The 25,931-nt window shown below is 33.8% G+C and overlaps 1 protein-coding gene across 1 annotated transcript in view; it reads right to left on the bottom strand.

The window, feature by feature from the left end:
* Positions 1-13,694, bottom strand: part of LOC147078083 (clavesin-1) — a 74,378-nt gene extending 60,684 nt beyond the window's left edge. The window contains exon 1 of the mRNA XM_085961193.1: positions 13,426-13,694. The gene's annotated coding sequence lies outside the window, so the exon portion shown is untranslated. The remainder of the gene's footprint in view (positions 1-13,425) is intronic.
* Between the last annotated feature and the right edge of the window lie 12,237 nt (positions 13,695-25,931).

Here is a 25,931-nt window from a genome sequence, read left to right as displayed (position 1 = left end):
TGTTTGATTTAATAAAACGCATTTTTTTTTTGTAGTCCGCCTCAGAGGGACATTTTGAACTGAGATTATAAAAGTACTACAAAAACTACAAAAAATGCGTTTTATTAAATCAAACAACAATACAATGCAGTTCCACCATGAAATTGACAGTTAACAAAATAAAAGAAATATTTGTTTTAATAATATTTCTTTGTTTCTGAATGTGATGTTGTGAACGTCTTAAATTAATAATGTGCAATGTTCTCTATATAAGTGAAAATAATATAAGAAACAAATTATTATGAATAGTAGAAGTGTTTGTGAAAAACACCTACCTTATCACTAAGTCGAAAGCGTATAAATCGTCAAAACCTAATAATAGATCATTAGTAATAATTATAAACAATAAACTCGGTGCTTTGGGCCTCGCGGGGGGCTCTGCATCCTCTGGGCCCCTCAGATGATGGTTGATTGTTACTTAAACTCTAACGGCCAAAATTATCAAACGTGGATACATGCTTTCCCTACTGTTATTTCTGCACCATGGGAGAACAAACAATTGATGCTCCCGATTTCTGAGATAGTTATCAGGAACATACAGGTCAATACTATCAACAATGGCAGAGTTATCATTTTCACCGCATATAAGTAGTCGGGAAAAATACGTGGCCTTGTCGGTTCCACTGTGACCAGTCTAGCTCTATGGTTTAATTTGTCAATGTCTTATTCGTTTTGAACAATATGTTTTACTATCGCCAAATTGTAATATTGAACCATTAATGAAAGTAAGGCGAAACGCAAAAAAATATACTTCATCTTAAACAATTATTAGGTACCTGCAAAGAAACTGATAATACTTTAATCTGCTGTTTCTAAAAATCTCCATATTATTATGTAGGTATACGAAATTGTTTGTTAATCTTCATTTTGTAAGATTATACAGAGAATATTAAAAAAAACTTATTACAACGTTTTTATTAGGTCGTATTCTTATTTGTCCGGTGGTTGTTTATCCAGTACAAATCTTCCAATCGATTTTAACAAACTTCCCGACTAGCTAGACATTTGAAACTTCTACAATATATCAGAACACGATGCCAATGCATTCTTTTAATACTTTTAGCCATCTTTAAGTAGAATTGAATTCATTTTCAGTTAATTCTGTTTTGTATGAAAAGTTATTTCGGAAGAAATCCGTAATCCAATCCACTATTATTGGTCTGGGATTGGGATCTGGGATCCTAGCAACTAAATTATTAATATATACGTGCGTTACTATAGAAATTAATATGAATGTCAAAATGACATTTCGGTATTATTTCTATCAACAACATTTTTTTGATCGTTTAAGCTAGTCAAGTTAAGTTTATATGATTCAACAGAAAATTTAAAAACGTTGTACTTATATAAAAAGTTCTTTTTATCTTGTAAGTAATTATTTTTATTCAAACCAGCAATTATTATTGTAATCTCCAATATCTGATATAATTAGTATTAAAACAGTAAAGTTTTTTTAATATAGTTTTGTTTTTAGTATAAAAGAAGTACACGAATGAAAACGATTAATCAAATCATATTCTATAACTCTGCTGTTCACGAAATAGGTATTGCATCAAAATAGTAATACAATAATAATAATTTAACCGTTTTATTACTAAGTGTTTCGCGATGTAAACCTGAAACATAATAATTGCATTTTAAAAATACACGATATACCAAAGATATAATTCAGCGAATAGACGGTTTTGCAGCTTGCACCATATTATATTTTACGCAATGTCCGGCGTAATAAACGATTATTTTAATACGTCTGAAGTGAACTGCGAGTATCTTGGCAGGTTTGAATTAGTCACGTAACAGGAAAACATTAGTTCTCATTCGGTTTTCAATACTACTTAATTAATTATAGGTATGCACACGTATTTCTGTGATATGTCATGTTAAATTTCTATAAACTGTCATTACCATAACCACAGTATAACCATTATTATTTTCACTTATTTATCTGTGTACCTATATGGATCTCAGAGTGAAAATGGTAAGACGCTATGTTTTGTTGGTCCTACCATATGAAGTAGATGCATGATTACTAACAGAAATAACTCTAAGAAAACTTAAAGCTTTCGAAATACTGGTATAGATTGATCATTTAGAAAGACCATAGAAATAATTAATGATTGAAATACATATTATTATGGACAACAACGATACTTAAATTTTAACATTTGACCGATAACTTTAGAGGTGGGTGTTTTTTCCAATAGAGCGCACTAGGTATACCTATATTACTAAGGATAGTGTGATATTATTTAAAACATAGTACGTAGTTGGTAGTTGGTACCACGAGAAGTCGCACCAAAGTTAGATATTGGTGCATACAAGTTTGATACGGTAGACAGTTTCATATACCTTGGATCTCTTGTAACTCGACATAATGATATTACAGAAGAAATCAACAAGAGAATCATGTCTGCGAATAAATACTACTTTGGCCTGTTAAGACATTTTAAGTCCCGCACACTATCTCGCCGAACTAAAAGCACTCTTTACAAGACACTTGCAAAGCCAGTGCTCACCTACGCATCGGAAACCTGGATATTAACTCTGCAAAATGAACGTTCCCTGAACATCTTTGAAAGAAAAATTCTCAGACAAATATATTTACCGATCAGGGATGGCACCAATTGGAGGAGAAGATATAATGCTGAGCTCTGCGAGCTGTACGAAGATTGCAGCGCAGTTCAATCAATTAAGATTGGGAGACTGCAATGGCTAAGTCATGTGCACCGTATGAATGATAATGAACCGGCAAAGAGAGTGATGTCCAGCAATCCAATAGGACGTAGAAGAAGAGGGAGGCCAGAGATTCGCTGGTTGGATGGAGCTGCCAGTGACTGCCGTATTCTGGAGGTACCAAATTGGAAAGCGGCTACACTGGATAGGGACAGGTGGAGGGAATTTTTGGAGGAGGCCAGGACCCACACCGGGTTGTCGCGCCCCTGATAATGATGATGATGACGTAGTTGGTAGTACATATAAGGTTGACTGTTAAGATCCACAATAAATAGTGCACATCAAACTTTGTTAGTCATGCGTATTTGTTTTTATTGAACTAAGAATACAATTTACAGATGGTATTGGTTAGTTTTTAAAAATCAATTAATCGCTGCATAAACCAAACCAAATTAGTTTTGGTATTTTTTGGGCGATACGACAAAATTGTGCACACTTATTCGTAGGGTTTAATTGAATTTTAAAAACTAACCAACACCATCTATAAATAATTGTAGTCTTATTTCAATGAAAACAAATACGTATGACTGATAAAGTTTAGTGTGCACTATTTATGGTGGATATTAATAGCCTACCTTCACCCTTCGCCATTGGTACATACATACTTAAAATATCATTGTATTATATTATTTGAATAGGTACTAGTTTTTACTCAGTTGCCATCGCAGATAATGAAATGAAAATATGTATTTGATTTATTATGGCTACATAATACTATGACCTTTAAGATGACGTATTGAGTTTTACCTGATTTTTTTATGTTGATACTTAATTGAAGTGTATTGAGTGGATAGGTAAATCATTTACATATTACAATAATAAATTATTGGCATCATTAGAAAAGGGGAAATGGAGTAAGTCTATTCTACCATCACCACGAGAGATGCCCTGGTTTGTAGTCTTCTTTGACGAGGAATGAGCTTAAGTTAATACCAGCGCTCGAAATGGAAAAGTTTACGAACCGGAGCGCTCGAATTTTTTCTGAGGATATTAACAAGATTATCAAATTTTATGTGTATTTTATAAACATAAGTGTGCCATATTATCTGTTATATCTATGGCATATCTAGCTCAGACGGTCAAATTATTTTATCCGTGAGACGGAGCGATAAATTTACAAATTTCACGAACTGGAACGGCGCTCCGGTGCGTTCCGGTCCATTTCGAGCCCTGGTCAATACTGAGGCTAAGGACAGGGCACACAATGGGCAAAAGATTTATGTCCTCATGGGAAGAAGCGAATCGCAGCTCTGCGATGAATGTCATGTTTTAGAGGACATTGTACATATAGCACTACAATGCCCTAAATATGAACTTCACGGAGTACAGCTGCGAATTGCGGATATCTCTGAGAATGTCGACGAATTGAAGTGTGTCCTGGCGGTAGGTAAGACGGAAGAGCTAGGCAAAATTGTAAAGTTATTTAACAGAATAGGAGTGAGGACCTGATCGACGGATCCCCTTCTAGAAGAGAAGAGGCGATATGACAGCGAGTCGCAGTCAAAGCCTCGGTAAAATCACAAAAAAAAAATATGGTTTTTCATCTCTGTCAATACTTATATACGTAAATAAATCTTATTATGCTTGTTTTCTTATGTTTTTTTTAATACGTATTAACAAACATTATTTCTGGTGGATGAATACAGCCCTGCGTAACAGCTATCAAACAACATTTCGGAAGCATTATTGTGAAAATCCACTTCCAACATCGAATCGCTGATTTGAGGTGAGTTGCGCAACCTAACATACTTCACCGTACTGTCGCACATGCTTAACAGTGCTCGCCAACCCAATATTCAATAAAAATCCAATTCAATTCGCTAATAATTATTAAATTATTATACTTGAAAACTCAGGTGTTTATAAGTATGTAGCAATCTGAAATTATGAATAAAAAAATCCGGCTAAGATTCTCTCAAGGTCTTCAGAACATTTTATAAATGGTTACATACAAATAATATGATTGTACTATAGAGCAGTTACAGTACCAGACAAGAACGATTAATTATAATATTACAAGATAATGCCAGTACATTCTAATGCAGCGTTTACCAATTAATTTTAGGCACGGGACCTTTTTATATTCTCTACATCAGGGTTTCCCAAACTTTTTTTGTAATGGAACACTTCGCAAACCCGGAAATTTTAACGGAACACTTTATTTTGAAGGTATTAGCGCAGCTAACCATTCTGCCAATTTTGGCAACTGTCGTTAAACTGACAAGACTTGTCAGCCGGTCAGATAAAAACAATATACCCCATCTTTTTCATGCGCATGGTGTGAGAAAAGATGGTCCTCCGTCTGTACCTAGATCATGGCCCCCACATCCCGAAGCGGGCCCTCTACTTATCGCTATGGTTAAAGGAAAGGCAATGTGACGATCTACAGTTAAATATTCCAAATGGTGTTCGAGGTAAAGTTATGGGTATTTTTATCGATTTTTTGTATTTTTAATACACCCACTTTTACGTTGATATGCACAATTGTGGACATGTCAAATATCGATAATAATCAAAAATTGTAAGCATGGCAAAACCACATATTATTAAATGTTAGTATGCTTGAAGTGAAACAGCGCCGCCGGCGACATTTTTTTTGCTATTAGTGCATGTTTGTGATGTGTATTTATCTCACTTGGCTAGTCAGATGCCTGTCAGTCCCCCCCCCCCCCCTTGTAGGAGCCATGACCTATCTAGATGCTTGACGTCATAAACATCAGTGGAGATTGATCATCACTCGCCTTTCAATATGAAGTCGATTCTTTAATTGTTTTAGTTTTTTCTTATTTTACTTCTACTTAGTAGAAGATCTTTCAATGTGTTGCAGTGTGTAAAACCTTTCCAAATGGTCGCGGAACACTGGTGCTCCGCGGAACATAGTTTGGGAAACCCTGCTCTACATAACGGAACCCCGTAAGAAACATGCGCCCCAGTATTTTTTTTCCTGCGAATTTCTTTTACAAGTTCAAGTTCGGATTTATCAATAGTGTGACAACAGAGCATTATGTTTCTCCATTGCTGAAATCGCAACTTACGAGACAGAGGAAATATTTTATCTCCTGCATTAACAATATTCACGTTTTCGTATTTGACTAATCAATCATTTTATTACTTCAGTTTGTTTTTCCAATATGTCGGCAAGATATTCATTTTGGGATAACCACGACATGTTGGTTAATTTAACACAAAGAAAATATGATAAAAAAAACTCTTGCCGCGGTTCAAATATTCTAACGAGAGCCTACCTTACCTCGTGATACTACCGGACTTCAGACTAGAAATGCATGGCCAAGTTATGATTGCCCATAACTTCACATACCTATTATGATTATGTATAATTTTAAATTGGGATGACTGTAATCGTCGATTTATTACCAATTAATAATCCGGACCGCTTCGTCTAGCGAGGTTTTAAGTGCGATTGACAATATAATATGTTCAATTAATTTAGTTGAATTCCTTTGCCAAAATGATGGATATCTTATAAAGCCTCACAAATTTCGTTTTAGAAAATGCTAACATATTTTTCCATGCATGATCGATTATATGCATTGTCGCACTATGATTGTGTAAAATAGAAGAAAATGCAATTTAATTCACTTACTGATAGGAAATCTTTCTTTTACCATTTACATACCTTCATAATATATAGCTAAATTATTAATATTACTAAAAAAATCGTCAGGAAGATATGTGAAAATTTTATCCAATAGTCTGAAAATTCAAAATGGTTGCTACCGGCTGCGTTACACGCCATCTGTCTTTCGGATTTTAAAATTCGAACACGCAAAACACAGTGCAAGCTGCAAGACACGAAGCGATTATATAGGAAAAGAAATAAGTACATCTGATTTTATTTCGAACTCTCAATGGAATCGAAACTAGTTTGTTCCTAATTTCCGGTTGATTTGGCGGGAAACAATATTCGACACGCTATGCTAAATAGATATTATAGTTCGATTTATATGTCTGTCATTATTTTGCTGTTGATCGAATCATTATTTGAAACCATTACATACAAAGATTAGACGAATAAGTCGGTACCAACCCTAGTATTTTAACTTATTATTTTAAATATTACTATGATCAAAAATATTCTAACCAATGATAAACGTAAGAAAAATATTACCACATAATATATATTTAGGGACTTCAAAATTATAATGTTTACGCTTGAAATAGTACGAATAATTCTTAGTACCTAATGCGATGGATCAGCCACGTTCGTCATTATAATCAAGGACGCGTCATGGGTGTCTGCCGCCCCCCCCCCCCCATCCCCAAATTAAAATTATTTGTTCACTGAAAATATGGCAAAAGTCAAAAAATAAAAGTTGAAAAATTATTTTATTTTCATCAAAATATTCATAACAAAAAATATGACATGATTTACCAATAAAAATATAACATTCTGAATAATAATGCAAAGCGATCGATTGATACGTAGATACCTATTTAAACACAGAATATTAATATATAAAATAATCTGTAATGATATTGAAAATAATTGCGCCGCAGGTGACTTTTTTACTAGAATTTTTTAGAAAAACTTTTTTTCTTAGGATTACCTTTATGGCGCACTTAATTTTTTGAAGACTGGTTCTTAGGACTTTTTCTGACCGGGTGTTTTGAACCCCATAACACCACCGCTTGGTGCGCCCCTGATTATAATTAATTAAAAAAACTATTTATTCTTTCAGATGAGAAAAACTTTAGTTAAAAGCATGAAACATAAATATTTTCTGGGCTAATCAAATTTCCAAGACGAGCGAATAAGCCAATATTACTAAAAACTCTAGTATTGTTTACTCAAGTTTGTAATGCATGGAAAGTAAAGGGCAATTGATACGTAGGTTTTAATTTTCTTGGCTATGTAACATCTGTAAGTGGCTCAATGTTATTGAAAAATTACAAAGGTTATTGGTGATCTATTACGACTGGGCCATGATAGAGTTAATGTACTGCAATTTCGTCGCCAACCTTCGGTAGAAGATCACACAAAAAAAGAAGATCTAACAGCCTGTTGTATCTTTGGGTGTTGCGAAGATTGAATACCACTGTAGTGTAGTGTTAATGTTTGATTACTCCAAATGTAATAATTCATCCGATTACTAGGAATAGGTATTCCATGATACGATTTATTTATTTAGATTCAGATGATCACGTTACTACAATGGGAAGTTACCTTGCTGTTATATAGCGGTAAGGATGTCACGCAATTAAAATAAATAATATGTGTACGCACGTTGAATGTTTAATACTTTTTGTGTGACCGCGACATAGTTTCACTGAATGGAAATCTTTTGGCCATTAAAAAAACCACAAACCTACACGAGAAAAATGGCTGAAGGCAAAACATTTTACGTTATCTTGTCATCGTCTGACATATTTTGACTATTCATTTATACGAGTTTTATTTAAAAAATATTTATTTATTTAAAACGTTCATAATATGACATGAAAAAATACAATAAACATACGTAATATATTATTATATAAATACAGTGATATATCATACTGTATGCACTTTATTTATTTAATAATTAATTATTTTTTATATTAATTACTCCTTACACACGTACACTATGTTTTAAAGCTGTTTCTATTTCCTTGTTATTTCATGTAATGTTGTAAAAGTCTTGGATTTGTTATTTTGTACTGTTCACTATAATATGTGAAATTTTAATTTGAATAAAAGAATAATTTTCATCTAGATACACCGCTGCTTAACAAAAAAAAATGTGTAGCACATTTTACACATCTATTGCCCTCCCAATCGGTATCACCAATGTCAGGTCATCTGTACAACTTAGTAGTATCAACAGTTGAATTTTTAAAAAAATGTATGCCTCGTCCATACCAAGTTAAATATGTTAGCATCCAAAATATACTGTCGTTTGTAAACTTTTGTCTCTATACACAAGTACGTGATCAATTTTTAAAATTTAACGCAAGTCTACTTCTGCAAACTTTTTTTATCAAATTATATGTAGTTTGGACAGTTTTAAACGTAAAAATTTTGCATGTTTTAATCATATATAATATATTAAATTGTGCTACTTCCGATAAAATAATGAAAAAAATCTTTCAATAATACACCACATTTTCTTATATTAAAGTATGTTTATTTAAAAAAAAAAAAACATTACAAATGTCTGTGAACAGTTTTATGCAATAGTTTTTGTTCGTTTATTTACGGATACATTTATTTTAGTCTGGACTGGATATTAATTATCAGAAACCTTTTTGTGCATACAAATTTAGTGTGCCCTACAGTGATGCCAACCGTACTATAATTTTAATTCCGCGGAAAATGTAAAATACTATAATTTTACGGCAAATATACCAAAATACTATAATTTTAAAGGATTCAAGACGAAAAATGTTCCTGTACTATATATTTTTTAGAAATACTATAATTTTTACGCCTTTGTACTACTATAATCAGCATAGAAAAAGATGGCAACACTGGTGCCCTAGGTCGTAGGTACCTACATATACTTTCAAAAATATACACGTAATACAATTAATATAAGTAGTTGACTTCAGCAACCGTGTAATGATATTCTCAAGTTTTGTTTTTATTGGAATAAATTATTTTTAAATCGGTAATAAGGAACAAATTTTTTGTATATAAGTTAATCTATGTTAGTTTTATAATTTATCGTAATAAAATGAATTATTTGATTATTTTATATCAAGGTTACTACATAACGACAACTAAATTTTAAAAAAAATATAATAAAAATATTATGTGTGTGAATAATTAAAATTACGCGGATTGAAGGTTAGAGAAATACCAAATATGTACCTACTTATTATTTACCTATATTATTTACCAAATAAAATATTAAGTAGGTATCTACATATTTAAAGCTATAGATTTTATTTAAAAAAATCGATAGGTATCTAATAAAAATATTAACGATTCAAAAATCGAATAGAATTAGTTTCTGTTTATTTACTTTTGTAAGTAATAGTTGTTTTCAATGGTGTAGTATTCATTTAAGTATTTACGTGACAAGAATAATTACCTCGATAATGATTTTGCCTAAGCGTATTGACAATATATCTTCAGTCATAAAATACAATCATCCCGGATTCAAAGACAATAATATTAAACTATTATGTCTCTCCATCTGAGGTCTTACGGAAAAGGGAAACAAATCAACAACATGACATTGTGGCGACTGTACGACTTTATATGTGACGGGGTTTAGCCATTAATTATTAAATATACCTACCTACTCAGTGACGTCCCTAGATAAAATGCCGCCCCTAGGCAGCGCCAAAGAGCCGCACCATTTTTTTAAAAACAGTAGATACTTTTTATCATCCTTTCAGTATCTAAGAAATGTGTTGTATGGATACATTACTAACAAAATACCACTAAATTTAATTTAAATGTCATATATCCTTCAATAAACCACCCGCGGTTTCAGATATATTTAAAAATACACCTGTCAACGTTCAAAACTCGTGAATGACTGGTAAAAATATTTGGATAAATTAATTAGGTAAGTACTTATATACCTACCTATAATCCAAATATAATTCGCAAATATGCACGCGTCATTGCTGGTCATCAAGGACGGGACGTCCAAGGACAATGAATGTAAACTAGACATCGCGAACCCGACGAAAAATAACAGTCCTGTTGACCAGTGAGCTGATTTTTTTAATGTAAATATATTCACGTTATTAATAAGTTAAGGTACCTATTTCTATATTATATATCTAATGATTCTCCTCGATTTGCCGCCCTTCGAGTAACTGCCGACCCCTAGCGACGCTCAATCTGCCTACCCCCACGGGACGTCGCTGTACCTACTGTATCATATTATACATTATGTACAAAGTTATTTAAAATGGTTTATAGTAATGGGTAATTTTATATGTTAAACACATTTTTTGGAATAAATAAACTCATTATCTGAGTCGTTACACAATCACATCTAGCAAGCTGTTTTTTCTCACTTCGGGGTTATTGAAATTGCTCCCCAGTCGGCGCGTACTAACGCTAATGCATTCGAATCATTTGTAGAACGAGATATGTACTGCGGAGACGGGATGGTACGCAATAATCCCGGTCAGAGAAAAATAGACGCGATAGCTTTCTTAGTTTGTACATAAGTACTAACTATTTTATTGTCGAGGAAAACCGATATTATATCATTAAATAATTTACAACAATTGCTTATTACAATAATATCGGCGGCTCTCGTTTTTCAGTGCGTAAGGCGCTGGCCTTCCACCCGAGAGTTCTGGGTTCGATTTCCGGTGAGGACACAATATTTATGTGATTTTGTCAAAGTTTAAGTGTTTGTCAATGTTCAAAATTACTAACCACCTTGTACGAAAAAGCAAGGACACGGTTATTAATAATTCTAAAAAATATATCTCTATAAAATAGCGACGTGTTAATAAATTATGTATTTAATTTAAACATACAATTAAGTATGTAGGTAATATAATGTACAATAATAAAAATATTAGATGTGTATTTTTTACATAATAGCGATGTGGTGATGATCCCTACAAACCCCTATGATAGAGCCGCCCCTGGACATTACGATGTATTTCTACGACAATTTTAAATAGGTTCCTTCAAATAAGGATATATTATAATATATACCATATAACTATTTTTTCTAGTAATCGACTTCTAATGATTTGTAGATTCTATTGACTTACCGTAAGTATAAAATAAGAGGTTTTTAGATAAATTTTCATAAGTTTAAAGCGTACAAAATATCTGACAGTTCGTAAAGTAAACAGAGCCGTTCATTGGTCTGCCATTATCGGTATGCAACCAAAGAGATTTTATATCGTTATGGCACAGATTTTCGTTTATCATGACATATCCATGAGGCAGCAAACAAATGAAAACTCGTTGGTATATTCTATACGTTGCAAATATGTTGTTATAGTCATGATATATTGAAAGAATGCCTGGCGACAGGATCAAAGAACCTCGAGTCAAATGGATATATCAAAGGAACTTGACTCTCCGTCAGCATAAAACAACTCAATACCCTGTTGTTTTGACTTAATTCCCATGTTATTGACAATGCATGAATATCTTTTAATTAATCGATTATTAATTCCAATGATTTCCAACAGGACACCAAACGCCCTGCTCAGGGAAAAAAAGACGTGAATAATTATTGATTGCGGACCAGGATTTGAGTAGGATTGAAACTATAGACCAGGGTTTCTCAAACTTTTTCTGCAATGGAACACTTCGCAAACCCGGAAATTTTAACGGAACACTTAGCCTATTTTTTAGATTGATTCCTACTAGATAAAATTAAAAAAAAGCTGTTATTAAAACACAAAATTAACAAATATTAATAGTCATGAAGTATAATAGCGTGGCAGGCGACTTTTTTTTAAAACTATTAAAGCAAATTTGTGATGTGTATTTATCTTACTTATCTGATCAACCCGCCACGCCGGGCCCACCCAGAGCCCGTGCCCCCAGGCTAAAGCCTTGTCAGCCCCCCCTTGTGGGGGCCATGAAAACAATAATAGCTTGTTTCGAAAAATTGGGGTACTCTTCTGACAAACTCGTCCAGAAATCATTTAAAGGCTGATCTTCAAATCAGAGTCAGTAATTAAATGAATAAGATTTTCATAGTCACTTGCGCTTAAGCCGACTGGTTTAGCTGTCACGGAAAATGAATTCCGAACCCAGGAATCGTCCTTACTAGTTTTCAGAAAATATTGCAAAAGTGTATAAACCTTTCCAAATTGTCGCGGAACGCCTATTCAGGTTCGGCGGAACATAGCTTGGGAAACCCTGCTATAGACTATAGAGGATTTGAGAAGAATGGGAATGGAAGACGATTGTTGAGGATGTTAGATCTTGGTCTACGACAGAGATGTTGGAATTTGTTTTCTTATTATAAATTTGACGTTATCCTTGCTATGTATATCCGTAAATACATAGCGTTGATTTATTTATACCAAATCTAGTCTAACTATTATGCTACGTCCAAAATAGGTTTAATATTTATTATTATTCTTTTCAGTCAAGACTGAATATGAACATTTAAGAATGTCACATTCTTATTATTGAAAAAATATTATATATTATTACGTTATAAATATATTAAATTTCAGCAGAGTTGTAGTCTAACAACGTCGTTCACGTTCTGGGTGAGGGCTCTATCCATTAAGCCACCGATTCAACTGAGCTTATTACGAATAATAACGAATAGCTACGCTATCTGAAGCGTTAAAATTCCGTAATGAAAAGACTACCAATCAATTTAAATAAAGGATAATATTATTTACATGATTTATAGATGGTTTTAGAAATAATCTATTTAAATATTTAATCATGGTGTAGGTATTGTCAGTTGCTAACCACTTATTAGTATACAGGTAATAGTGAATATAAATATATATGTAACGAAATTTATATATTTTACTATAGTGATTATTAAATATTTTTTACGGTCAATTTGACTATTTAAAATCAAATAATTTAATAGCATTCATTAAGACTAATCTTGCATGTGTTGAGTTTACTTTTATTACCAAGATTTGAAAGTAAAAGTATTCGAATTTAATATGAAACACTTACAATAAAATAGTAGGTCGACACTGAGCGCGGGAAAACAAAGATATTAACAAAAATGTACTTACCAAGAAAATTTCACTAGCAAGAAAGTTGACCAAAATGCAGCCTTGTCTACTAAATTACTTTGGGTTTAATTTCACTTTTTAATAATTATTAATATCAAAACGTAGCTTCGTTGTTAAGTGGAAAAACGGTAATAGTTTTTCTTTTGGTTTGTTTAGTTTTAAAAGTTTACTTTACGAAAACTTTTGTTAGGCCTGTGTCGCGAACTTACGAATTGTCTGAAAGATTTTACAAAGTGATAACCTTCCCGTACAACAGGCGACGCGAGACTGTCTCGCCGTCTGACTGCATTTGATTTTGAAATAAAATAATGACTTTTTGTAAGGCGGTGGAGGGATTTTCTTCCGGTGATGTTGAGTTTGGTTTTATTGTAGCAGCTGTTCGTCGTAGTCAGGTGTGGAAAGGGAAAATTTCAAGACGTGATTTTTTATTTAAGAAAAAATCAGCTTATCACAAAATATCAAAATCACCTCAGGTTAGAAACAGACGTTCTAAAATTGTGATTTATTAACAGCGTTCATTTCTAATAATTGCGTAACTAGAACTCGTCCGTGGTATCCACGAATGGTAACGTGTTTTCTTATGAAGTTGTGGGTCTCAGGTTTGAATATCAGCGCATCTATTCTATAGACAAGACTGCTTTCGGCCTTTACGGCAGCTAACTAGGATAGCAAAGTATCGAAATATTAACACTAATTGTAACAATTACAATAAGTTAGCCGTCTGAACTGTCAAAACTGTCTATCTCACTCTAAAATTTATCACAGCCAAGAGAGGTGCTGTTAAAACATAGCATTCATTGTAATTGTTATAAGCAGCGACGTTCCTAGACAAAATGCCGCCCCTAGGCAGCGCCAAAATGCCACCCCATTTTTATGCAGTATTTTTTTATCATCCTTTCATGACTCCAATATATAAGAAATGTGTTGTATGGATACATTACTAATAAAAATATACCACAAAATTTCAATTAAATGCCATCTCTACTTAACGCTTTCGCTGCTGAATAGATAATGAGATTTTAATTGCCCCCTTTAAAATGCACGTTAATTACATCGATCGGCCGCCCGGTCATTACGCACCGTGTGCGTCTTCCGCGTCCAAAGTATTAAATAGACAATATTGCAAGTCCACGGTTTCAGATGCATTTAAAAATACACCTGTCAACTTTCAAAAGTCGCGAATCACTGGCAAAAATATTTGGATACATTAATATACCTACCTATAATTAAAATATAATTCACAAATCTGCATGTGTCATTGCTGGTCATCAAGGACATGACGTCCAAGGACAACGGAAGTAAGCTAGACTTCGCGAATCTGAAAAAAAAATTTAGTCCTGTTAAACCTTTGATGTTAATTAATATATTATTATCTTTCCAACCAGTGAGTTGATTTTTTAATGGAAGGATATTTCCGTTATTACTACGTTTAGGTACATATTCCTACATATCTAATGATTCTAATCGATTTTCCGCCCTTCGAGTAACTGCCGCCCCCAAGCAACGCTCAATCTGCCTACGCCCACGGGATGTCACTGGTTATAAGTGCTAATACTTAGATAATTTCCTCTCCTAGCTAGCGGCTGAAAGCAGTCTTCGGTACAGAATAGATGCGCTGGTCTGGCAAATTCATAAAAAAGGCCAAATTCCGATTATAATCGACGATTATCAGTGTTGGGCGGTCATATAAATATGAAACGACTCTTGATTGATATAATATACGAGAGGAAAATCCTAAGAGAATTTTCGAAGCCACATAAGAAAATGACGTCTGCCAAACGAGGTATAACTTTGACCTCTATCGCCTATTTGCAGAGCCGAGCATAATCAGTGATGTCCCGTGGAGGTAGGCATGTCATGCATTGCATAGGGGTGGCACATAATAAAGGGCGGTGAATGAAAGAAGGAATATAAATATTACAACGTTTGCTAGCAGTGGCAGTTTTCAATAAATCGGATAATGCGGTCGCTTCATAAGATAGTAGGACGTACTTATTAGTTTTAAAATAATCGAAGCATAAAAAATCCTGACATCACAACTATTATATTGTAATACATATTTTTATGGCGGTTTATGGCACAGAGACTGAAGATAAAGGAACGGCTCTCGACGATATGTCTGAGAATAATTCTGCAGTTTTTTTGACATATTGTCAGGCGCGGACCGGACAACCTGGAGAGACTGGTAGTTTTGGGTAGCCTCCAGGGAAGGCGAAGCAGAGGAAGAGCGTCTGCGCGATGGAGCGACCAAGTGAAAGAGCTGACTGGGGGCATCCATTCTGCCCTGAGAGAAGCGGAAGATCGAGAAGGATGGAAAGTCTTGGCCGCTCAAACGATGGCAAAATTTAAATGTGGTCACGATCCTCAGCCATAAGTGCACGATCAAGAAGATCGCCCAGGAAAGATTTTCAGGAGGGTGCTTCCAAACCTCCGCGTTACGGACCTCCACGTATTTAAAACCGTTACTGTTTTCGAGTAGGCTTTGTGAAAATACTCAGGTGTAGGTATATGTCAATTTAAGATTGTTGGCTTAGATATTTGTCTGTTTAACATGTTTAAGAGAGACGAAAATAAATAATTAGATACATAGGTAAGTTGGCAAGTAGCAAATTTGTAGACAATTTGGAACTAAAAATAAAAGAGAACGGCATTCTAAGTCCGTTTAAGGGCGGCACTTTGCCTAGGGATGTCACAGAGTATGTAATGGTGAGATGCTTAGAATATGCAAGTCGTGTAGAGATATAGGTAAATCGTTCTACAGTGGCACTATAGGCGACACGCGGTTGTATTGGAATAGTTTTCTGCGATGCTTCTTTCTATTTTAGCAAACAATACCACTACAACTGCATGGTGGTTTTACCGTGTCCATATTGCCACTGTATACCTAATGGAAGAAACGCAACCCCTAGTGATTTTTAGGCCATGGTCTGAATCAAAGCCTACATATTAGTTTAAATAATTACATGAGAAGTTTACCCAGCTGGATGGATTCGAAACTATGACACAACCATTGACTTATTAATGAACACTGCAACTGAATAATTAGGCTGTCTTCGTCAACGATCCTGGTTAATAGACATCTGAGTCAGTTATAAAATTTGGAAAATAAAACGGCATTTTGTCTTATTCTGCTAGCGTGTCCGCACGTGTTTGTTTCAATACTGCCATAATAAATACCATATACGTGGTACTAGCGAATCTAGAAGACAGCCAAGGCGGTGGCCACTGGTCATTTAATGTCAATATAAAAACGTAATTCACAAAAATTCATTTATATACAAAATAGGCGACTTTAAATGGTATGATAGTTATATAACAGTGATATCCGACCTAAATAAAATATAGGTAGGTAGGTGATAAAGTTTTTACATACTTTATTTTATTAATTTATTATATAACTTAAAATTAACTGTATTCGTTCTCAGTATGTATTTACCATTGGTGAGTGCGCATTTGCCTGAAGGTGCCAAAAGGCGAAACTCGGGTCCAATACTTAACTTAAATCCATTAGAACTTTAAACATCAGTATTAAGTTAATAATATCGACCACTGCATTGGTGGGTAGATATACTTACTTATTTATTGTATATTAGGTGTATTAAGTTCTACAAAATTACGCCGTAGGCGAATTTACAAAAAAAAACTTAGTTTATGAGAAAAGTGAAGAAAAATATGACTTTACTAGATTGCTGGATACTTTCAATTCCATTCAAGAGCGGCTTCAAATAGCTTCGTGGGCTTTAAATAATCTTCACTGTTGCAATAATATGAATTATAAGCATTTAAAATTAATTTCCAAGGATGGTGCCTACTTGTGATAGTTGAAAAATGAATTCTAATTTCAATGCAATAAAGATGCATATTACAAAGTCCTCTTCAAGTATTTGATTTATTCTCTAATATTTCAAGTTAAGTTAAATAATATGAAGGTTTTGTATCTGAAACCATTTATTAGTAAGATTGAGAATAATTAGTCTTCTTACGTCAAATTACACGTATATAGATATTTCTACTTACCCGTTTTAAATATCCTACCAAGTAAAAATGTACATATGTATTTCAAAAGAATAAGTATGTAGTAGTTCTACAACCACGTCACGAAACCAATGGACTACGTACTTTATGTAAATACAATAATATGTCCGTTGTTTGTCAACAGCATTTTTGGATACGCGCGAATACGTACATATTACCAATGTATTATGTCAGTTTTTTGCAAAACGTTTACTGCAGTGATGCATAACCCGTGATCCATGGACTGAATGAAATATGCTAAAACATTTCTTAGCATATCTTTATAATTACATAGTCAAGTATTTTCCGTGAATTATGGTAATTCTTGATCGGTTAAGTAATAACTTATTGTACTGCAATATATTTCATTGTTAACCGTGCAATGATTGGAGCAAATACTAGGTTGGTACCTAACCTCACAAAACTTCTACTTGCCACGATAATGCACTGATTTTATATCACTGCATTATACACAAGTAAAATCTAGTTTAAAAAGATCTAGCTTCTCACTTTTAGAGGAAATCAAAATGTCTCCTTCTAACATATAATGTCAATGATCTTACTAGCGCTGATACTAAGTTTCATTTTGTAATTTATTGACGTGACGCGGAGTGAAGAATGGCCGGGGTATCTGGTTTATATATTTTAAATTAAAAATAATTATTTTTCCACAGAATATATCAATATATGCTACATATTTTGTTCTCTTCGCAGTCCACGAAGAACTATAAAATGGATAAATTGTAAAATGTTGTCTTCCTCTGGTTTACTGTATGTACGAGTTGGTAACTACATAACGAAGTATTTATAGATCGGGGTTGGCGAACCTTTTTACGTACACATGGCAAAATTTCCCAAATATTATTTTTCGACTGTCTGACGTGCCGAGCAGTGTTTCAAATGGAAAAGATAGTTTTTAAGAATTCTATTAAAAAAAATAAAAATTACAACTGAGCTCTGGAGATTCTATCTTTCACCGTGTTTCTAACCGAAAGCATATCTTTTATTCTTTGAATAATTATTTTTTCCTTGTTTTCAAGATTTTTAAAGATATCCAGGGAGCATTTTAACCACGCTTCTTTCTTATTATATCACTGAACGGTTTTCCATTTTTAGTGATTATATTTGAGGGAAATTAATGAACAGTATTACATTTGAATCACTGCCGATAAATTTCATTAGGTTGCTTGATTCAATATTTTTATTTTTAATTTCCCAATCAATAAATTCTTAAAACCTAAGTACTGACCGCAACTATATATTTACATTAAACGTAATGCTTATTCTTGAAGACAATGTGATATGTTTATGCATGACTTTCGTCGTTTCTATTTGTGCATCGATTGGTAAATATTATTGGTAAAAAAAATATTAAAAACCGAAGAAAATACGCATGACTATGTCGTTATTATTTTTGATGTTATCGTACTTAGGTATATATAGGTATTTATTTGTATAACTTTTGTAAAGGCGTATTTTTTCTCTTCAAAATAAAACATTGGCGTGCCATAAGCTCGCCAACACTGCTCTAGATTGTCATGCCAATTTATTACAAAGTTTTTTTTAGTTATTTGTACTAATATTTTTTTTTTCGACCATGTCCGATTCTAATAAGATCATAATATATGGGCCTCCACGGAGTGGAGGTTTGTATTGACAGATTTTGTTTTTACGAGAAATGGATGTCAGCCACTTGCTCAACGTATTACGTCAATACTCTGACTCATACACAAACTGAAAAACAATATGTGTACTTGCCAGACCCAGGATTAGAACCTGGGACCCACGACGTTATAGGCCAACGCTTAAGCCGCACGGCTATCGTGGTTGCTTCATAATATTATATTATTTCGCGCTACATTCTTAGAACGATGTTACATACCAAAATAGCGACTATATTAATTTTGGTTGAAATTATGAGCAATAGTAGGATAGGAAACTGGTCTCCAGGTCTAAGACGCGCTGGCTAGATGAACTCATAAAGCTTGGTAAATGCACGGGGCAGCGAAGAACGAGGGACCGATAAGAGTTGAGGGATCTAGGGAAGGCAGTGAATCCACCCCGGCTGACGATAATGATGCATAATAACATATTGAAATTAATCTGTGTTATTATTGTCATAATGTTTTACGGTGAGTAAAAACGAGATTTAAATATCCCTCTCGACATACTGTGATAAAAAAATAATATGCGCCAATTGCGGAAACCTGAATACAGCTCGAGTTAGTATAATATCATTACACCTGAAATAGTGATTTCAGTTTCGTTTGACTCGCAATTGAGTAAAACAGGCGCCCGGTAATTTTAAGATAACTGGTTTGTTTACTTGCGTGTAGCCGGTACCAATGCGTGTAGGTATATATTAACCATTGAAGAAGTAGGTAGGCGGATAATTCTCGGGCATAGAATAGTGCAAGTTGCAACCAGAAACCACAAACCTGAGGAATGGACAGTGCAATCATCTACCAGTCGATACAAGCAAGTACTTCGTTACAATTACTAGTAACACTCAAACGCGACTCGGTATAACTTTCTATGACCTTATTTGACGGTCTTGTATTGCAAGCGTGCAGTGTAGTTTAGGCCACGCAAAGTGATATATTTATTTAAAAAAAATATTTATTTATTATACATTTAAAAAATTAGTCGCGTTATAATGTCGTGGGTCTTAGGCTAAAATCCTGGAGCTGGCAAGTACACATAAGTCGCCTAGAGTCCTAACTCACATTTTTCAATTTTGTCATATTTGAGTTAATATTCTGAAAGAATTAATCTATGTAAAGAAAATTAGTTGGCTATCAAAAGTCAATTCAAATCATATGAAAATCGTTGACAAATTTGACTGTAGGTGTCATAAGGGTTCAAATAGACTATATGACGATCGGGCACATATATGCTAAGAGCGTTTTAGTGTCTATGCCATTCCGAAATATTATACATACATATTGTACGAGAGCTATGACATCGTATTTACACTCTGTGACACCCTGTGACACAGGACGCCAACATAAGAAACGGGTTTTTCGACATATATATGACCGTTCGTCATAGAGTGTATTTGAAGCATAACCAGTGGCGCACCCAGGAATTATTATTGGGGGGGGGGCCAAGGAGGAGAATGTAAATTAGTCCCATAGGCTCTTTTTCTTCTTCATATAAATATTTTTACATATTTTCACAATACATGGCGATATACATAGGGACATTTTCAACTAGTTGAAAATGTCCCTCTGAGGCGGACGAAACCGGTCCTAATCTATTTAATAAAAGTGGAATAAGTACTAAAAAAAAATTACGTTTTATTAAATTAAAACAACAATACAACATTTATTCCGAATTCCACCGAAAAAAATGTTCTTTTGATTTACACCACCACCGTAGTGGGTGTAGTCGTTCTTTTCGCAGAATGTTGCAGATTTTTGGTTTTTTAATATTGAGGTTCCAACATATTAATTGAAAATGGACACAAAAAGTATTATTGCCTTTAAATTATACACAACCTACTCAATACAACACAGCCTTATATCTCGTTTATCGGTCTTTTGTCTATTGCACTCGGTGTACCTACACCATGGCTCCCATATCCTGAAACGGGCCCTCAGGCTAGGGCAGTGGTCGGCAAACTTCGGCTCTTTGGCCCCTTGAGTGCGGCTCTGCCACAGATACTCTCTGTCATATTTGACATGGCTACAAAGAAGAAGCAAAGAAAATGGAAGAGGATAACCGTAAATACAATGTTGAATAGACCGAGACTTCGCGTTTATTCAAAACTTAAATGGCTTCCAGACCTGTATTTATGTGTCGGGAAAAATTGACGCATTCAAATTTAGAGAGATACTACAACTAAAAACTCGTAATATTGCGCTAAATATTCTGTCGATGATGCAAGGAAAAAAGCAGCTAAGAAAGTCAAGAAAAATAAAGTTCTGTATTTAATTAGGTACTGAATAAAATTTTTCAACAATGTTAATATTGCAAGTTTTGTGGTTAGTAAAAAGATTTCCAAGAGAGGAAATCAAGAGTAAATTGAGAAATCGATTTATTGATGAGAACCTGGAATCGTGTTTAAAATTAAATCAACAACATACGAACCTGACTTACCCAAACTTTACAAGGAGATGCAAGGCCATTATTCACATTGAGTTTGTCAGTCATTGTCATGATTCAATTTTATGGATACCTTACTTACAATTTAATTTTTATTAATAAATAAGATCATTATTACGTGTGATATTCAGTTTTATTCAGTGTACCTACCTATAATTTAATTAGGACTTTAACTAAACTACCTACGTATATAATTTAAGTTTAAGAAATTTGGCTCTCAAAAGAAATCTCAATCGTTGTACTGTTGATATTTGGCTCTATTGACTAATGAGTTTGCCGACCACTGGGCTAGGGCATTTGACGGGCCCCCTATCCACCGCTTAGATTAAAGGCAGTGTGAAACACTACATTAAAGTTTTTCAAATTGTGTTTTAGTTCAAATTGAGGGTACTTATACAGTGAATTATTGGCGATTTTCAGTACGTCATCTACTTTAATAATGGAGCTGTCGACACATAATAATCAGAAAATATATTGGACATTTATATAAATTAAAATGTTCATAGTCATGAAGTATAATAGCGCCGCAGGCGACTTTTTTTTACTATTAAAGCTAATTTATGAAATGTGTTTATCTCACTTATCTGGTCAACCCGACACACCGGGCCCCCAGGCTAGACCCCTGTCAACCCTCCCCAGCCATGACCACCACCACCACCGGAATACCACTCCGGAATTCGGGTGGACACCGAGAATTTCATTAGGGAACGGGTTTCTAAAAAAACCTGACATTAGTGTTTCGAAATTTTTGTATTAGAAATTAAAATCTAAGAAATATTACTAAAAAGGGTGCCGGAGAATTACAAATCATTTTTTGCCGTGTTGTTTGTCTAAGCCCAAGGTATAGTTTATTGGCTTTCGATTTCAATATGTAAAATCATTTTGATGATTTTCATATTTTGGGGGAGGCCAAGGCCCCCTGCCCCCCCCCCTGGGTGCGCTACTGACTGCATAACTCACACTTTTCTATGACTAATGTGAGTTCTGTCATCAAGGCCTTTCTAATCAACCAGGGAGCTCTATTTTTCATAGTGTGCTGTGTGTCTGCAGCCTTATATTTATATACATATATTTTTTTTTAAATAATGTAAATCGACTCACCCACTTATTAATATTCAAGGGAGTTCGATACTTATCTTCTAATTACAAAAAATCGTGCTCTGGTGGTTTTTTGCGATTATCTCAGAACTCGATTTTTTGGAAAATGTGAGTTATGACTCTAGGGAACTCACATATTATTTTTCAATGTGTGTTTGGAGTTACAAATGGCTAAAATTCATTTCTCGTAAAAACAAAAATCTGTTAATACAAACCTCCATTCTGTGGAGGCCAATATGAGGCTTATTAGGATCAGGCATGTTCAATATAATATATTATTAAATATATTATTTCAGAAAAGTATATCAATAGTAAAGTTAACATAAGAATTAAAATTACCCGACTTAGGGCCATTCTACACGAGTAGATAAAACGCCTCGAGTTATCGGCCACAGACCGCCTCTAAATTTTGCACACTACAGAAGAACGACCAAATCGCATTGACTAGCACAGTAGTCGACAAACCGCTGCTTTAAATATTGAAATTGAAAGCCAATAAACTATACCTTTGGGGTTAGACAAATAAAAACACGGCAAAAAATGATTTCTCCAGCACCCTTTTTAGAAAAATTTCTTAGATTTTAATTTCTAACACAAAAATTTCGAAACACTAATGTCAGGTTTTTTTAGAAACCCAATCCCTAATGGAACTGTCAAAAAATTCTCGGTGGCCACCTGAATTCCGGAGTGGTGTAGGTCATGGCTGGGGAGGGCTGATAGGGCTCTAGCCTGGGGGCCCGGCGTGTCGGGTTGACCAGATAAGTGAGATAAACACACATCATAAATTAGCTTTAATAGTAAAAAAAGTCGCCTGCGGCGCTATTATACTTCATAACCATGAACATTTTCAATTATATAATTGTTCAATATATTTTTTGAACTAAAACACAATTTGAAAAACGTTAATGTAGTATTTCACACTGCCTTTAATCTTAGCGGTAGGTAGGGGGCCCGCCAAATATCCTAGCCTGAGGGCCCGTTTCAGGATGTGGGGGCCATGGTGTAGGTACACCAAGTGCGATAGACAAAAGGGCGATAAACGACAAATTAGGCTGTGAAGAAGAAAAAGAGCCTAAGAATGGGACTAATTAACATTCTCCTCCTTGCCCCCTCCCCCCAATATTAAATCCTGGATGCGCCACTGCAACCAGTAAGTCGTAAATCTTGAATTGGTTTTAGCTTTATCAATAGCAGTTAAAGAGTCTTGTGACATCAATAATACAGTACAAGTTTTACGTTTTGTACGATTTATTTCATCTACAGGTCCTAAAGAAGAACTTGTACGATTATTGCCATTCAAATATCAAACACGTGGAGAGGATATTGCAAAATGTTGTAATTGAGTGAATGGAAAACATCATCAATCACCTTATCAAGAGTAAATTGAGAAGTCATTTTATTGATGAGAACCTGGAATCGTGCCTAAAATTAAAAACAACAACATACAAGCCTGACTTACCCAAAATTTTCAAGGAGATGCAAGGCCATTGTTCACATTAAGTGTTATCACAATGTCAGTCATTGTCATGATTTAATTTTATGGATACCTTACCTACAATTTAATTTGTATCAATAAAAAAGATCATTATGTATTAAGAATGATATCACGTTAACAGTGTACGTACCTATATAATAAGTTTAAGAAATTTGGCTCTCAAAAAAAATCTCAATCGTTGTACTGTTGATATTTGGCTCTGTTGACTAATAAGTTTGCCGACCACTGGACTAGTAGAATATAATATGACGAATCAACATTCTTCGTGTACTGTTTAGCTAACTATAATACCATATGCAAAGCAATATAAGGTAACAATTCTCATAGATAAAAAACGCATCGATTTTTATACCGATGTCGATAAAGCCGGTGTATTTAACGTAAGTTTAATCCAGAGTGAAAGTCGCATGAGAAAGTTACCACGCGGGTCCGATTATACCATCATTATTACTATACAGTGCAACGTTACAGATAGACAAATATATCAAGACAATTATTTAATGAAAAATAACTGTTTTCCTAGTATTTCATCATTAGATAATATAAATATTTTACTTTCTGTAATTGGTATTATTAAATTCTGTAATAAATACTTACATAGTCTGGCAAGTAAACAACATATTGGTTTCGATGTATGTTTGGAGTAAGAGTATGGACCTTATAGATTGAAGAGCTAACATCCATTTTTCGTAAATACAAAAATCTGTTAATAAAAACCGTGGAGGCTAATTACTATGCTCTTCTTAGGAACGGACATGGTCAGTAATTAAATAACTAGTAGTTAGTAACTCTATTATATTAGATACATTGTTATTTTGTTTTTATGGATTACAATAAATTATTTTTCTTAAGGGGGGACATGCTCGTCGAAGGTCAAAATTGAGTTTTTATTGTATATTCAAACCATGATCCTGGACACTCCTTAAACGTTGTAGATAATATATTTATATAATTTTGAAGCCTTATTATCCTTTATAGTTATTTTAAACATTTGATGACTGCATGAAGTATTTTTGTTACATAAAATAGTATTCTTTTAAACCTCTCGCTCTAATGTTTTAGAATATAGTCATATTTCGGTACATAACTGTGCAGTGGTGTTAAGATTTTTTACATTTATTAATTTTTAAACGCATTTATAAAACCATTAGCATAATTTATTATGAGATAATTTTTGTAAAATATTCACGATAAAAAATTATATTGATAATCTCTGTGATCCCAAATTTGACAAGAATTAGGCATTTTATTATTCAAAAAATCGGCAAGATTAACACATTTCAAAATGATTCTAAAGATATTTATAATAAGCTATGTCTTTGAACATTCAAGTCTGATAGACATCTTATGAATAATGATTGCTTTATAATAATTATTGACCTAAGAATAAGGTAGTGTTTTTTTGAAATACGCCATTTCTTTTGTCATTCCCCAGTGGTTAAGCTACAAAATACGGCCGTAGCCATAAATTGACAAACTATAATTGAAGTAGGGAGTAAAATGATATTAACGCGCGTGTTTGAACATGTACCGTTTAAAAAAAAATAAAAATAAATTCGGTTAAGTACATGTTCAAACACGCGCGTTAACACAATTTTACTCCTTACTTTAATTATAGTTTGTCATTTTATGGCTACGGCCGTATGTTGTAGCTTAACCACTAGGGAATGACAAAAGAAATGGCGTATTTCAAAAAAACACTACCTTATTCTTAGGTCAATAATTATTATAAAGCAATCATTATTCATAAGATTTTTATCACACTTGAATGGTCAAAGACATAGCTTATAAT

The sequence above is a fragment of the Rhyacophila brunnea genome, unplaced genomic scaffold, assembly GCF_057557595.1.
Source record: "Rhyacophila brunnea isolate RB1 unplaced genomic scaffold, BYU_Rbru_1.0 scaffold_12, whole genome shotgun sequence".
Lineage (NCBI taxonomy): Eukaryota > Metazoa > Arthropoda > Insecta > Trichoptera > Rhyacophilidae > Rhyacophila > Rhyacophila brunnea.
This window is presented reverse-complemented; position numbering and strand designations above follow the sequence as displayed.